The sequence below is a fragment of the Myotis lucifugus genome, unplaced genomic scaffold, assembly GCF_000147115.1.
Source record: "Myotis lucifugus unplaced genomic scaffold, Myoluc2.0 scaffold_4, whole genome shotgun sequence".
In the NCBI taxonomy this organism is placed as follows: Eukaryota; Metazoa; Chordata; class Mammalia; order Chiroptera; family Vespertilionidae; genus Myotis; species Myotis lucifugus.
In genome coordinates, this window is record NW_005871052.1 from 16,028,131 (window position 1) to 16,044,338 (window position 16,208).

The window sequence follows — 16,208 nt, forward strand, 5'->3', positions numbered from 1 at the left end:
ATATATATATATATATATATATATATATATATATATATATTCAAAGGCTACCTAGACTAGACCATAGCAGTTTTAGGGTATAGTGAGAAGAATAACAGGCTAGCAATCTGAAGACATGACTTTTCGTCCCTGCCTTTGCTACTTCTTAGCTATACCTATGCTTATTATTGATAACAATATTTATGCCACTGAATGTAATTATATATAATTAATAATATACACTAATATTAATTGAATACTTATTATATGCCAGATTGTATTGGACAAGACTTAACTTCTCATGCCTCTGTGTTCTCATCTGTAAAATTGTGATATGATCATAGTACCAACAACATGAGGTTTTTGCAAGTATAAAATGAGATAATAATAACAGCCAAAAGGTCATTGTTATCTCCCAGGCATTTCTTTAGCTACTTTTTATATGGATTATATAATTGAATCTTCATGACCACCCTGTGAGATAAGCGCTCTGATAATCTACTTGACAGATGAGAAAACTGAGGCCCAGAGATAACAATTACTTGTCCAAGATCAGCAGCTAAGAAGTGGTGAAGCAAGATGCAAATCTAGGCAGCCTGGCTCCAGAGTCAGAGCCACCAAGTTAGAATCCTCCTCATTAAACAGGGGAAATGGCCTAAGCCATAGACACAAAAAAACATGTACCAGGATTTTTACAGTATGACTCCTTAGCCTGAAGTAAATTCCCATCAGTGGAGAAAGCAGTCAGTCATCCCACATCTCTTTTGGTCCCTACAACAGCCCTGTCCAAAGTAGGCCTACTGCACAAGTGGGAAAATTGAAGCTATGAAAGGTCAAGTGGCATTTATTGGACTACAGATGGGGCTAGGAACCCACCTAAATTTTCAGAGCCCTCCTGTTAATCTGTTACCATGTCAGCCTCCCGAGGATCTCCCCTCAAATCTATTCCCCATTAGCTGTGCACTTATTCAATTAATATTACCTGAGCACCTACTTGGTGCTAGGCCCTATGTTGGCACCAAGATCTGGAAACTGGGGGTGGAGAGGAAGCCAAAGTCCCCTGGAGTACTGGGCCAGAGTTGCTATCAGGCCTATCCTTCTCAGGGAGGCAGAGGCTAAGATGGGATGTCCTTTGTAGCTGGAACTTGTTTGGGTACAAGATAACAGAGAATGAGCTCAAAAGCAATGGAGTTGGCAGGTGGTACAGCCTGAAGCTTATAGCACCCAAGGCCCTGAGGTGGAAACATTGTGGGGAGGGCTACAGCTTTTGCACAAGAGCCAGCCCCCCACCCACATACCCAATTCTAGCATGGGCCATACCAGCTGATGGGATTAAAAAATTAATCCAGCTAAGCCTCTTGCTTATCTCTTACCACCCATACCTTCTAAATAATGCAACCTGGTTATCAAGACTGTTCATTAAAATGCCTCTTCTTTCCTGGTGCCACCCAGCACCATGGTCTCTACCCTCCAGTGCTGGAGGGTACTAATCAAGTGACCCTGCTACTGCTGTCAGAACCATCCCCCATCTCCCTCCTGCACACCCTCTCTCATCCTAATGCAGTTCTGCATCAAACCCAGACCTTCGAGTTTTCTTTCTTGTCCATCTGTCCACCTGGGGAGGGGGCAGGCAAAGATCTGGGGACTGTCTGCCTAGGAGTGACTGATCTCTGGTGGGTATGATAAGTAGTCAGGGACAGAAGGGAGACTCAAGCTCAGCTCTTGCCTCCTGGCCAGGCATCTGGGAAAGGGAGAGGAGAGGTATGGCATAGTCGCTAAGGGTGTGGGCACTGGGGTCAGTCTGCCTGGGTCCTGATCCCAACTCCATCACTCCCTACTTGTGTAACCTTGGGCAACTTCTTCATTTAATTTCTCCTTATCTCAGTTTCCTCATGTGTAAAATGGGGATGATAAGAGCAGCATCTACCTTACAGCATTGTCAAGGGAGTTAAGTAACTTCAAATGTGTCAAGAACCTAGAAGAGTTCACTATTGTTATTGGTGTTCTTATTGGGACTACAGCCTGTTGCAGTGTCACAAATGCCAGTAAAGGAGGCCAGAGGAAGGGAGCCCTGTAGCTGACCATAGCCAGGGAGAGCTTTTCTAGAGGAGGTGGAATCTGAAATGACAGAAAAGTCCAGAGCCAATGCCCAGGAGGTGGCAGGTTTGAGCACTGCACATCCCAATTTAAGGGAAACACAGCAAAGTGATGAGGTGGCAGAAAGTACTACTAAACAACAATAATAAGAATTATGTTTATACTATTGGCTTTAATACTGAACAACCCCATGAAGTATGTACATATCCCCATTTTATAGCTCACAAAATTGAAGTTCACAGGCATTAAGTAATTTGCCCAATGTCACAAAGTGTTGCATATATCGTTGTATCCACTCTTCACCATGACACTCTCCTGACCCAGGGGCCATGTGTACAACTCAGAATGTATTTGTTTCGGCTCCACTCTGGCTCCTTTCCCACATGCCCCTCTTTGTTTTTTCCCATTTAGAAGGTCCTACTCAGGTGGGGGTCACTCAGGCCAGATGTCTGGGACAAGGGCTTCCCAAACTTCCTACTCCTCGCCAGCCTGGAGCAAAAAAAGCTGGCTGCAAGTGCCTATCTCACATCTTAGACAACCCAGCCCAGATAAAGAACAGAAAATCCTCGACCACCTCCTCTGGAGGTTGCTCCCTCAACCATGGGAACTGAGTTTCAGCCTGTACAGAGGTTCCTCTGTGGTGGGGAAGCTGCAGAGTCAGCCCCAGCTGCCTTTGCTATGGGGTGTGGTTTGAGGAAAACAGGGAAGACTGAGTGTCAGGAGACCTGGGTTCAAAATCCTCCCTTCCTGAAAACCACGCCCTTCCCCCTTCCTGGGCTTCAGGTAGAGATCATCCAGAGTCACACTAGGGGGATCACACTGTCTATCTTACTGGGCTGCTCTGAGAACAGAATGGGATCATGGAAGTTAAAGTGCCTTGGAAACATTAAAGACATGGGAGAATCCATCATTGTCATCATCACTGACTGCTAGAAGAGGAATGGCTGAGTTGGTGTTTCTCCCTGTCTGAGTCACCCTTCTAGGCTCCTCTGTGGGCATGGCTCATACTCATTTATGTCTTCAATGCTTCTTAAAATATCTCTTTTCCCCCACCCCCACCAGCTCAAGAGATGAAAGCAAGTGGCAGGAAAGTGGTATACACTGGCAGCCCTCACATAGTACACTGCAGTTAACTCATCAAGGTGGGTGCCTCCTCTCACCAGGACTGCTCTCTGCTATGGGGGCATGAGAAGGTGACAGTTCCCTTGAAAGGGTTCCCAGTCATGGGAACTGGCTGGACCTGAATGATGAACAAATCAGAGAGAGCTGTAGGAGGTGTCTGGACCCAGGATTCTGTAGTTCAGGAAAAGATCATGCAGAACTCTTCTGGGAAAATGCAGGCTAGAAATAAAGAGGAGAGTGAGGCACTTCTAGAGCCCCATTTCCCACCCCAAGGGTGACAAACAGTAGCATGTGCAGAGGACAGTAATGGGGCTGGGAAGAGGACTGGTCCCAGGTCCCTGGAGGAGCACCTGTAAGAGCTGAGGCTGTTTGGCCTGGAGAGGACGAAGGGGAACTAGGATTCTTTCCTCAGATCTCTGAAGGTCAGAGAGAGCAGACAGGGTCTAGGACTCTAGGTGGACTCAAGGAGAAGAGCCAGGGCCCAGGGGTAGAAGTCACAGAGAGACAGAGTTCAATAAAAAAAATAAAATAAAATAAAAAAAATAAAAAAGAAAGGAGTCAAAGAAAAAAATAAATAAATAAATCTTTTGGACATTCCATAGATGAAAGCAACTCTCTTGAAACATTACACTACTAGGTACTGAAGACGGGTGAACAGGAACTGCACAAATACTTGGCAGGAAGACCCCAGCTTCAGAAGAAGAGTTGGACCAAGTGCCCTCTAAAGGCCCTCTAAAGGAAGTTCTGCTTCCTACCTCTGGGCACCATGGGAGAAAGTGTAAAGGTGACTAGAGCTGACTAAGCCCTCAGCCTGTTCCCACAGAGTCCTGGGATCCCAGCAGCACCTTGGGCTGGTACTACCCACAGCAAGCAGGTCACTCATTAACTTGCAGCTGAATGGGTCAGAGGGTGGCCAGCTAGGACAGACACAAACATGGGGAGGGGCTAGAGCTCAAACTGCAGGAAAGTCCATGCTCAAGGAAAACCCAAGCTGTGGCAGCGTGAGACTTGGCAAGCCCAAACTAGCAGCCAGCTGAGGATATTTAGTGGCTGGACCTGGCAGAATTTGAAGCCAGCTCACCTTTGCCTGTGGATAAGAAAAGGGTCTTGACCGGGAACACATTTTCATAGCTGAAAGGGAGCCTGAGAGACCACTAAGTCTATGCCACCTGTCCTTCCCATTTTAAAGATGTAGACACTGAGGCCCAGGGAAAGCAAAAGTCTTCTCTAAAGTCAATGATGGAGAGGTAGCTATGGAGAGGCACACCTAGAAGCCATGTTTCCTGACTCTATGGTGAGGCCTGCAGGGTTCACAAAATGTTGATCCTTTTTCTTCTCACTGAAACTGCAGTAAATGTCTTGTGGTCTAGAGCAGGGATAGGGAATGTCTGGCTCATGGGCCGTATATGGCCCACGAAATCATTTGGTCTGGCCCTGCCAAGGCATTAGGGGTAAGTTAATTAAATGTTTGACCAATTATAGCAGGCTAATTTTTAAGTTGATAATTTTGTATGACCCTCGAATGTTATAAATATCCAAATGGCCCTGGCAGAAAAAGGTTCCCTACCCCTGGTCTACAGCTTTCTAAAATGAACCTGGGACATAGCCTGACCCTTCCCAACTCCTTCTGCTTGTCAAGATACAGGCTCTCTGAGGAAGGCTGCCTCTTCCAGCTCGGCAGCTAGCAGTGTGGCTGACAGCTGACATCCCAGGCTGGTGTGGAGGGACCCACAGCTGTGCTGAAAACAGACACACATATGGCCCCATCTCACCCCAAGTAATCGTAGACCCTTCTTGCCTTTTAGACTTTTAAACTGAGGTCAGGGCATCAACTGCTCCTAGAAACATCCTTACTGCCCTCTAAATCTGATGCCTAAAAAAAACCCTTACCCCACCACCCATCTGAATCCCTATTAACTCAATTCCCTTACCACCTAAGGTGAATGTGTGTCCTTGAAGCAATGTGAATTATTACTTCTGTTTGCCCAAGTGAAGACAGTGGGGCAGAAGTTCAATTGGCCCCAGAAGTTCCCACTTACTGAATGTTTGTTAAAGCTCCCTTGGGGGAAGGTGAGGGTTCAGGATGGTGTCCCTTTAAGGCGAAGCGTGGACAAGGAATTGGTTAATGGCCATCCCCAAGAGGTGACTTTCCAAGGTTGTTATTATGTGGCTCAATAATTAACCAAGCAGTGGCAGGACCCCAGGATTGTTGGAAAGGAGCCACTCCTTTCCCAAGGACAGCCCAAGAGCAGGAGGCTGCAAACAGGGAGAACACTTGTGGGGTCTTTCAGTCCCTCTCACAGCCTGCTCTGGGGCAGTGGAAAGAGAGGCCTGGATGAGGGAAGTTGTCCCTCAGCCTCACATGAGGGTGGAGGAGGGCTGGTCCGGATATGGAGGAAGTCAGCACACCCTTGCTAGAGTGGGAGGGAAAAGCGAGACAGTGAGGGGTTTTATCATGAATGAGAGAGGAAGCTCCAAGCTGGGCCATCGCGATTAGATGACAAATTGGGAAAGGCGCTCATCCTGAATGCATCCTGTTTTGCTCCAAACTGGCCTCATGGGCCAAGCACAGGGGAGGGGCTGGGAGGAGAGCAGCTTCCCAAGAATTCTCCCAGGCCTGTTGACCTCGAGCTCCTGGATGGCCTGGAACTGGGAAGGCAAGGGAGAGAGTGAAAACTCTCCTATGTACCAGTAGAGAACCAGGTACAGAGTTTCCACAAGAAGCCTCCACAAGCCTCAGAGCTGGAGCCCCAGAAACAGGGAGGATACACTGTAAAATGAGGACTAGAACTCCATAATCCCTCCAGCTCAAACCTTTCCTGAGCCTCTCTTCCAAGGTTCAGCCCAAATATCACTGCCTCTGTCAGTCACCTTTCCCTTAATCAAAAGCACTCTCTCCCTGGTCAGGCCTACCAGGGCAAAATGTCCTCCTAAACTACTGGAAATATGAAAACTGACAGGATATGTGGTGTATTAAGAGACTTTTTGTTGTGATAGTGGTTCCATAGCTGTATTTTCTGAGTCCCTTTCTTTTAGAGCTACATATTGAACTATTTATGGATAAATTGAGGTGTCTGGGATTTATTTCAAAATAACAAGAAAGATGGAGGTGTAATTAGGGCAAGATTGGCCACAAGCTAATGGCTGTTGAAGTTGGGTGATGAGTACATGGTGTCTTAGTACACTAACAAGCATCTCTACTCTTATATTTGTTTGAAATTATCTATATATATAAAAGCCTAAGCGACCATTATGACAGAATGACCAGAATACCAGTCACTATGACATTCACTGACCACCAGGGGGCAGATACTCAACCAGGAGTTGCCCCCAGCCCATAGGCCTGCCAGCCAACCTCCTGGTGCCCTCCCCCCCCCCCCGCCCCAGCTGGCAGGTTCCAATCACCTGATCAGGGCTGGGCCCTGGGCAACGGGGAACCAGGGGTGGGTGGTGGCAGACAGGGGCAGCAAGGGAAGGAAGATGCGGGGAGGCAGGGAGGCGGGGAACCTGATCTGCCCTGATCACTGGCCAGGCCTAGGGACCCCACCCATGTATGAATTTCATGCACCAGGCCTCTAGTTTATAATAAATTTTAAAAGCCCTCTCCAAGGTAAGGGCCTGACATGTCATGTATTATTTATGCTACTAACTTCCAAACTAGATGGTAGATTCTCTGAAGGTGGGGTTACATTCTATGTTCTTAAAAAAAAACTGAGCAATAAGCCTGGACTTAATCATTTGTACAGCACTTTGTAGTTATGGATCACCTCAGTTAATTTAGTGAAGTGGAAAAAGTGGGGAGAAAACCAAGACTCTGAGAGGTCAAGCAGAGTGGCAAAGCCTGGATACCCTGTTCTTTGCTGCATACCACCCTGGACCCCCAAGGAACTTAGCATCCAGTTCTACTGCCCCTGCCAGTTGAAGTAATAGGTACAGCAACAGTCAGCATGCAAGTTCCCAAGGTGGAGGGCTGGGCAAGAAGAGACTCAGAATACAAACACAGCACTTCAGACTATGGCTTCCAATCCACTGATTCAAGTTTACCAGGACCCGCCCCCACCCCCCACCCCCTGACACAGACACACACCAAGACCCTAAGTCACAGATGAATAGAGCCTTCATAAACACTTGACACAACAACTGTGTGCCCAACCCTATGTTCAACTACTCTGTTTAGGGTTGCAGGGTGGAGGAGTTTACACTTCCCCTCCTAAAACCGTGCATCTCTGAGATTACCAATCTCTATTTTACCTTATAACAACCTCCCAAAGACCAGGGTTATGACACTCTTTCTACCCAAAGTGAGAAACCAAGGGAAAAGTTCTCCCTATTCTATTTAAGTCAGAGGCAACTCCTTCTTTCGGCCAGAGACTCCTCACTCCACCTTCCCCAAGAAGGTAGAGGCACAAGCCTGCCTTTGTTAAGCCTACCATCATTGAATCTGAACTTCCCATTGCTGCAACAGGGAGCTCCAGGAATCTCCTAGCAGAAAAGCACCAGAAGCTGCAATAGCATCCTGATCAGGGACTTTAACTGCTCCTCTCTTGGGACCTTCTTGCTTTCCTGTCACTGCTGCTATCCCTATACCTAGGCTCCAGGAGTCCTTTGTTCTTTCAGTAGCCCTAAGAATTAAATTGTAAAACTTTAGGAAGAGAGAGAGGGTAAAAGTTAGGGCATCTGTGTGCCACTTTCTTTGTTCCTCTGCTCAAACTCAGAAGGTTTGTGCTTTAACAGGGAAGCCTCACCCTCAACACGCACACAGGGTACATAGCCCCTTTTACACATTCAGCACCTCTTCTTGCTCTAAGCACCTCCGGATGTCATCTCCCAACAGCCTTTTCCCTCCATATTAGGGAGGGGAGCCACAGACACACAGAGAGGGTTAGCATAATTCTCCAAGAGCCACTTAAGGAGTGATAAGAAGGCAAGCAAATAGGGGAGACCAAACAAACTCTGTCCACATGGTGTTTTCTAGCCTTAATTACAGAGGCCCAGATAGCAGAAATCTCAAATCCCAAAGCCAGAACACAGCTGGACAAAGGCCAAATCCCCAAAACAAAAACCATCCCAGAATGTCCAGCAATATGGTAGACGTAGCTTTTGGGTGAAAGAATGCCCTGCTCCCAACATCATCAATCCCATCACACCTTTCCCACTTGCTCCATCAACCACTCAGAAACCACCTGCAGCCACCACCTTCTGTGCCCTTGGGCTGCCTGCCTTCTCAATACACAGACTAGAATTGTCTTCCTCCATCCCAGGAAGATGAAAGTGAAGGGGAAATTCAGAAAGCAATAAGACAGATGGTGGGTGGGAACAACAAACTCTAAAGTGGGGATGGGAACAGGTCCCACAATAGGAGTCAGGGTTTGAAAATAGCCCTGGGAGTGATTCATCACCCTCTTCTCTGGTCTGAAGACCTGGGTGCTTCTAGTGGGAAGGAGACAAGTCAGAGCCCTCCAGCCCAACCTCTGGGGCAGGGGTGGGGGTGGAGGTCTGTGTTGGCTCCACCCTTCTTCACCTTCAGTCTGGCTGTTCACTCTCCCCACCACAGCTAGCTTCTAGCTGGCTTAGCTACATAATCACCACAAAGCTTTCCATCTGCATACTCCTCTTACCACAGGCATCTCAGAGACAACTTTTTACCTGCCAGTTAGGACCCTGTACCCATGCACCAAGTCATGAAATGTCAGGGCTGAAGAGACTGGCCCTTTAGATCCCAAAATCTAATCAGTGAACCACCTGAATTGCAGTTGAAAACACCGTGGCACACACAAATTGCATGACTCTCCTAAGGTCACATGAATTAGTGGTTGAACCCCAGTTTCCTGAGTCATAATTCAGTGCTCAACTTTAAAGAGTCTTTGGGAGAAGAGAAATTAAGAGAACACCAGACTCTCTAATTCGGAAATCCCCAAAACTTCTACTAAAAGGCTCAGAATTTCTCTAATCCAAAACCATTTTGAACTTCATGAGGAAACTGAACCCTGAAAGATGCAATTTATCCAAAGGTTTTCGCTTGATCCCTGCAGCTACCCTAAGACCAGGAAAGTCCAGGGCGTTTCTCAGAAGGGAAGGCACTGGCCAAGGGAAAGCCCATAGTGCCCGACCAGGGGCTTCCTGGAAATGCCCTCAAAAAAATAGAGGAAAGAGGAGAGGGTAGGAGAAGCGGCATGACCGGGTTCAGAGACAGGAGTCCCCACCCCCACCCCCCAGCACCAGCCCCCTTCGGAAACCCCAGAACCATGGCCACAGGCCAGCCCTGGAATAACGGGCGGGCAGCCGTCTTCCACCACCCCACTCGTGGGGCTTCCCTGGGAGAAGCGCGGCCGGCAAGCTCAGGAGGTCCCCCAATTTAGGCGATTCCGACCCCAAATTCCAAGGGTGAAAGTGGCTTGGCTCGCTTCCCCTGTGTGGGTCGCGCCCCAACTCCTACCAGGAGGCCGCGTCCACCGCCTAGGGTCTGAGACTCAGACACAGTCGCCAGCGCCAGCGAGCAGGAAACCAGCGCAGGCGGGACTGCTCCGTCCTGGGCACGCGCAGAGCCTGGGGTCCGGCGCGGGTAAAGGTGCCAGCCAGAGAAGCAGCTGCCTTGGCTGCTTAGCTGTTGTCAACCCGAGGCCACTCTCCTCGCAGGTGGGGAGGGAGCTGCAGCGAGTAGGGCAGTAGGGACGCCCCGCCCAAGTATAGGTCCCTCGACCAATGAGGGTGCAGTCCGGCCTACCAGACTCCTCAGAAAGTCGTACAAATTGTGGTGGGCGGGTCTCTGCCTTCCAGTTCCTCCAATCCCCTCACCCCTGCCTCTTCCTCAGGTCACACCAATGGGGGCACGGCGGGAGGTGGGGGTCAGGGCGCTAGCAGAGAGCCAGCGACTGAGTGAAGAAGCAGGAGCGAGTGGGCCAGGGACACAGCCTAATATTTATTGACGTCTGTAAGTGTCTGGTATCATGTGGGGGATTTAAGTACATATGCCATGTGCACGGGAAGGTTCAGCAGCTTGCTGAAGATAATTTATCAGAAGTTCAGAAAACACAACTTCTGTGAGATTTCAGATTAGTAGAGGCAACCAAGAGAGAACTGGGACGTTAGGTGTTTGAGCAGGAAGTTGCCATTTCCTCCTTGCCAGGCTCAAGCATTCTGCAATGTTCCCACTACTCCCAGCTCTCTACCCCAAGTCCAAACTGGAGGTATCTGCATTAATCCTAGCAGGAGAGGCTCCCAAGAGTTGTGACAGCAAGTACCACAGAAAGCCTATTTAAATTCACTAAGGAACAGTGTTAAGATTTGATTTCTCTCTTGCCTTTCCTCACAAGGGTCCAACACAAGTTCACAACCTTAATTTTATTATTGAATTGGGGACTCCTATTAGCCAGGGAAGGGAGTACACAAGAGCCCATATATCCAACCACCATCCTCCACATTTACAAGTACAGAAACTGAGAAGAGATGTTCACTCAAGTTTACCCAGTAAATCCATGGCAGGGACAATACCTGCATACTGATTATTTTCTCCATACCTAACAGATATGAGAAATGAAACTGAGGCACCAAGAAAGCAGGGACTGCATTAATGTAATTTGTTTGCTAGAGTACCCAACACAGATGAGAGCAAAAATTAGTGATTGTTAGGACAGCAACTTTCTTAAAGTCACCAGAGGCAATAGCAGAACCAAACTGGAATTCTCCTACCTTCTTCCCCTGCTAGCCCTAATGAGAATCAGAAGAAAAATGATGAAGCAAGGCTACCTCCAGTGTGTACCCCTCCTTTCCTCTCAATGGCAAGACTGCGGGTGGCACTTTGTTCAAGGTGAGCCACATCCCTGTGTGTCTTGGATGTGTATGAGGCCTGTACACCAGAACTCACTCATGGATACAAAATCCTACCCAGAGTCAGGAACCCTTATGATGGGTGGGAAGGGAGCTCACTTCCTTTCTGAGTCCAGGCAGTTATATCTGTCAGCATCCCTAAGGCTTTGAGTTGGAGTCAAACTTGTCTTGCTTCTGGGAAGTGCTAGAAGGATATAAAAGTGTGCATCCTTATAAACTGATGAACAAAAATAGATACAGAGGCAGAGCAACATTGAACAGACTGTCAAACTACAGCGGGAAGGCCAGGGAGGGTTGGGGGGTGGTGGTAAGAGATCAACCGAAGGACTTGTATGCATGCATATAAGCATAACCAATGGACACAAGACACTGGGGGGGTATGGGAGGCTAGGGGAAGGTCAAGGGGAGAAAAAAAAGGAGACATGTATAATACTCTTTGTAATACTTTAAGCAATAAAACAATTTAAAAATATATTTAAAAAAGGAAAAAAATAAAAGTGTGCATCCTGCAATGATCCTATAGCTTCCCTAAGGGCAGGAAACCATGCCAGAACCAATTCCTTCCATCCCATGGCACCATGCACAGTGCGTACAGCAGTTTCTCAGTAATGCTTGCTAATAGGTGAATGAATGCCTAAAGATATGGAAGGGACAACCATGAAGAAATTAAAATCATATGAATAATGAGCAAACCAAACTTATCTTTTAGTAAATACATTTAACTAAATCAGATATTTAGCACTTCTTGTTCCCCAAGCCACCACCACCTCCCAACTTAAGCCAGAGTCTTGCATAAAACAGGTATTCTGTGATGGTGCCTGGAATGGAGGAGGAAATGGTTCCTTTTCACAAGCTCCTTTCTGGGCTGCATCTTGAGTGGCTCTGGAGAAAACTGGAGCCTTTAGTTTCTTGGCATAGTTTTTTCCACAAGCCCCAACTCTATTTTTTTCTTGCCAGAAGCTCATATAATTAAGCCCCCATTCTTGAGTGTGTGTCCTATAGTTCTGCTGCTGTCCTGGATGCCTGCTCAGCCACCAGGCAGGAAAATGTAGAGTGCATGAGGGCTGGCTGAAAGCAGGTGAAAAAACCTTGGGTGTATACATGCATGCATGTGCTTCTATGCCCAAGGCATGGGGCTTCCCTCATTCTACTAGAACCACAGCTCAGCTGTGTCATGCAAAAGGCAGTATAATATATTCTGAAGCCAGATAAAGCCCAACTCTGCTACTAACTATCTGTGTGACCTTGGGAAAATTACTTTCCAACTTTCAGTGTCTTGGTTTCCTCATCTGTAAAGTATGGATAATAATCACAACTCTGACCTCACACAGCTGTTGAGCAGATCCACTGGGCTAAATCACACTTTGAATGGTGCCTGCCTGGCACATAGAAAGTGCTTCTAACTGTTAGACATGGTGACAGGCCTGGATCAGAAAGTAGGAGAGCTGGGTGTTAGTCTCAAATCTACCATTCTGGCTGTGTCACCCAAGGCAAGTCATTGTGTGCTCCTACCATCAGTCTCTTCACCTGTTAAATGAGGGTAAAGAACAATCCCTAGCAGGCAGAGTTGAAACAGTGAATGTGAGGGTATATTGTAAAGGGTGGTGACAGTTGGCAGGATGTCACTGAATGTGTTGCAGAGCCAAGCGTTTGCCAGGGCTAATCAGCCCTTTTCTTCTAGGCGGTGGCAGAGAGAAACTCCATATACTATTACCCTGAGCCTCACTCCAAGACACCTGGTTTCTAATAAGTGCCTGAGCAATTACAACAGTCCCTATACCCTTCCCTGCCTAGGAATGGGGGTTCCGCAGACTGGTGCAGGCAGACCCATAGGCCCACACTGAAACGGCTGAGGGTAACATGGGAAGGAACCAAACAGACCCTTCCACTACTCTTTTCCATGGAGCTAAAGGAGCAGCAGCAAATAATTCCAGGAAACTCAGCTGGAAAGGAAAAAGGGAGAGAAGATGCCTGAAGGGAAAATGAATTGCACTTAGGCCCATCCAGCACATGATCTCACACTTGCACACACATCCCTGCATGCCTCATCGAAAGCCCACCAGTCAGGCTTGGGAGGGTAAAACTTGTCTCCTGGTTGTTTGGGGCCCCCACTCAGCCTCATGAAAAGGGGTTATTGATCAGACTCCCACAATGTGGGATAGTTAGTTACAGCTCATAAAAGAAATTCTGAGGAGACATGGCCATGGCAGGGGGTTTGCACTAAGAGGGGCAGCCAGAGTAGGGCCAGACATGGGGAAATAGAGAAGCGGTAGTGGGGGGAGCTTGCAAAGGTGAGGGGCACATAGGCATTGCCCACTGAATGAGCATTGCTAAGTGGAGGTGGGGAATAGAAAACTAGCTCCTGAGAGGAGCACAAAGACTCTTTCTCAGCCCATAGCCCAGGGACCACCGTGATGGTGCTCACCCCATACACCAGAGACCCTGGAAGGGAAGGAGGAGATCTGTGCTAGGCTGGAAGCCCTGGGCTGGTTGTGCAGGGAGCTGGAGCATTGGCCAAGCCAGGCACAGGCCAGGAGAGTTTCAGGGATCACTTACCCTCTGTGGGCTCCCCTTCCTTAAGTTAGGACAGAGAGGCACTCATTCCCTCCCACCTGCCTCCTAGAGCCATTGAGAGGAAAGTGTTGGCATAGCTATCAGGCCTCCAGGCACCTGGACTAGGCAAATTGGAGGCAGAAAGCCAAGGCCCACTCAGTGCCTGTCCCTAACTCTTGCCCCAGACACCCCAAAGCCTGTCCCCTTTCCCCCAACAAACACCAAAGTGTCAGCTTGATGATGGGAGGGCTCCCAGCATCCATGTAACAAACCCACCAAGCCATGACAGTGTGATGGGTCTCATTTCACACCCAGGATGGGCCCCTGACCTGGCTTTACTGGCCCATCTCAAAGGGGCAAGAGGTTCTCTGCTGGAGGCAGATGGAGCACCCCACTTCCCACAGGGAGGTCTTCCTGCCTTGGCCTAAACAAATAGGTGAGGTCACCCTGGACAGAGCTCTTGGGAATTGTGGCACAGACACCCAAAGCAGGATATCCACCACCCTCCACACCCTACCTCAGAGGAAGGTCACAGGGTAGTGAGGGAAGATGAGTAAAGGCAAACCCACTTCTAACACAAACCCCCTCATACCTTCCCCATGCACACATACAAGCAGCTGAGGTCAGAGGAACACTCTCTCTACCCTTCCCTAACAGGTCCCCTCTGCCTGATTTAGTTTAGGCCCTCAACTTGCTCCCCCTGGCTAGGCTCCATTTCCTAATCTTAAAAAAACAACAACAACCAAACAAACAAAAACCAAAAAAACAAAACAGGGCTTGGCCCTGATTTCCAGGGCCCCTTCTTTCCAGCATATTCTCTGCCCCTGTGAGCTTCTCTGTGTGTTCCCGTGAGGGTGGGGCCCCCAGAAAAACAATATTCATGGGGTTTCTGCAGAGGAAGGGGGTGGTGGGGGCGTGAGTGTTCTCTGAGGGTGGGGAGTATCTAAGGGCCAGGCCAGAAAGAACAGAGGAAAAAAGGAATGGGGAAGGCTCAGGTGAAAAGCAGGGGAAAGCGGGGGGAAGGGATCTTGAAGCCAACCAGGCCTAGAAAACTGGGGATCTGATCTCTGCCTCCAGCACTGTCCCCAGTTCACCCTGCAGCAATGAACACCCAGAGTCCCTGAAAAGAGTTCAGGATCCTGCCCCCTTGCCTGGGACCCTTACACATGTCCCTCCAGGGAAGGAGCTCCCAAGACAAAACCTGGGAGGGTGAGGAGGAGATGGAAGAAGAGGAAAGATGGGGCTCTTCCTTCCTATCCACAGGCTCCCACATCAATCAGCCTGACCTCATGTGCAACCAAATCTGTTGCCCATGAAGCTGGAGGACTATGAGGGAGTGGGGGGAGCGTGTAGTTTTACAGGCTATGCCCAAAGCCTGGCCCAGTCCAACCCTGTGATTATGGTTCTCCAGGACTTGGCAATCTCAATTCAAGCAGACACAGCCAGTTCCCTGGACACCCACCCACCCTGTCTCCTTTCCCTGAAAACAACCACAGAGGCCCCAGGATGACATCAGAGAGGACCTGGAATGTGTGATGAGACCTGAGTGCCACTCAACAAAGTGTCTGGGCTCTTCTTGGTCTTGGAATTCCTGTCCCCTCTCAATGGGCCCTTCTCCAAGTACAATTATCCACCCCTATTCTCCAAATACCCTTTCTGTTCCTCCCTCCCCTCCTCTCTCATTTACTCACTAAAAAAAGTTCTGATCTGACTCTCAGCCAGGGCCAGGGCTAGGGCTTCCCTATACATATGTATCAACCTGTTGTCAACATGGGCACCCAGGCACCAACAGGGGGGCTGGACTATAGACCAGGACAGATAGGCCCAATAGTTGAAGTGTCCCTGTCTTCCTGGCAATACTATACCAGTAGAAGAGACAACAACAGCCCCAAATGGAGAATGCCCAACCCAGGCAGGTGGGCAGCTAGGTCAGGTCCCAAAGGACAGGGAGAGAGGTAAGGCAGCAATGCTCCCAGGTTGGACACCTTATGTCTCTGGATCAACAGACCTCCCTTCCCGCCCCCATGAAACACCAGGAAAGTGGCTCCTGGGTCCCACCCCCACCAAGGCTCCTGCATCAGGGGCAGGACACTGCAATTCTGGCTTCTGCCCTGCTTCTGTGGAGATGCTGTGTGACCTTGCTTAGAGTGTCACCCTCTCTGAGCCTCAATATCCACATATATATAATCAGAGGGTCTGATCTGAGCATCTCCGCAGGCCCTGTCCTTTAGTTCGTTCATGTTCCATGACAAATCTATGTTGAGAAACCCAACCCAATTTGTTATTTCCTCCCTGCCATTTGGGCAGGGGCAAGGGATAATTTACTGGGGAAAAGGAACAGGCAGAGCCTGGGAAATTTTTTAAGTCCTCAAAGAAATACATATTTGTTTAAAAGACAAAGTGCCAGGCACTCTGGGAGACCTGTTCGAGTGAAAACAGGCCTTGGGATAGAGCTTTTAGTCCATTTGAGGTGACCAAATATGTGCTGCCAGGGTAGCTGGGCTGCATCATGCAACTAGGGAACAGAGCTAGGCAGTAAGGGGCCATTGGAGTGATGGAGGGGGAGCTACGGAATAGGTAGTGAGACCCAAGAATATGGAGACAAAAAGATAGGGCAGACAGACAAACAA

At 48.7% G+C, this 16,208-nt stretch overlaps 1 protein-coding gene across 3 annotated transcripts in view; it reads right to left on the reverse strand.

The window, feature by feature from the left end:
* STARD8 (StAR related lipid transfer domain containing 8) overlaps window positions 1–16,208 on the reverse strand; it is an 86,844-nt gene that overhangs the window by 25,040 nt on the left and 45,596 nt on the right. The window contains exon 1 of one of the 3 annotated variants that reach the window (XM_006082923.3): window positions 9,635–9,825. The exons of 1 other annotated variant lie outside the window; for it this stretch is intronic. The gene's annotated coding sequence lies outside the window, so the exon portion shown is untranslated. Of the gene's footprint in view, window positions 1–9,634; window positions 9,826–16,208 lie in introns of those variants that run through there. One more of the 3 variants, XM_023764621.1, reaches the window with a different exon arrangement.